Genomic DNA, 767 nt, shown 5'->3' on the forward strand with positions numbered 1-767 from the left:
TACAAATTTTCCTCTAAGTACTGCTTTAGCTACTACATTCCATAAACTTTGATATGTTGTGTTTTCTTTTTTTATTACTATAAAAGTATTTTCTAATTCCTCTTGTGAGTTCTCATTTGACTTATTACTTATTTAGGAGTGTGTTGTTTAATTAACACATATTTTTCTTTCCCAAATATCTTTCTGTTTTTGATTTCTAATTTTATTCTCTTGTTGTTGAAGAACATACTTTGTAAAATTTTAGTTCTTTTAAACTTATTGAGGCTTGTTTTATGAGATACCTTATGGTCTATGCTAGAGAGTGTTCCATGTGCTCTTAAGAAAAATGTGTGCTCTGCTATTGTTGGGTAGTGTTGTATATATGGCTGTAAGGTCTGGATGGTTTATGGTGTTTAAGTCTTCTATTTCCATGTTCATCTTCTGCTTAGTTGTTTTATCTCTTATTTAAAATGGAGGTATTGAAGTCTCCAACCATTACTGTTGAATTGTCAATTTTTCCTTTCAATCTTGTCAGTTTTTGCTTTATGTATTTTGTTAGATACATGTGTGTTTATAATTATAATGTCTCTCTGATGGATTGACTTTTTTTTTTTAAGATTTTATTGGGGGAATTGGAGAAGGGGAACAGCCAAGTTGTTGTCCTCCAATTTTAGTTGTGGAGGGCAGAGCTAGCTCAGCTCCAAGTCCAGTTGCCATCCGGCTGCCCGTTGACAGCTCACAGCAGCTCAGCTAAAGGTGCTGTGTTCAATCTTAGTTGCAGGTGGGTG

This window comes from Hipposideros armiger, unplaced genomic scaffold, assembly GCF_001890085.2.
Source record: "Hipposideros armiger isolate ML-2016 unplaced genomic scaffold, ASM189008v1 scaffold_380, whole genome shotgun sequence".
In the NCBI taxonomy this organism is placed as follows: domain Eukaryota; kingdom Metazoa; phylum Chordata; class Mammalia; order Chiroptera; family Hipposideridae; genus Hipposideros; species Hipposideros armiger.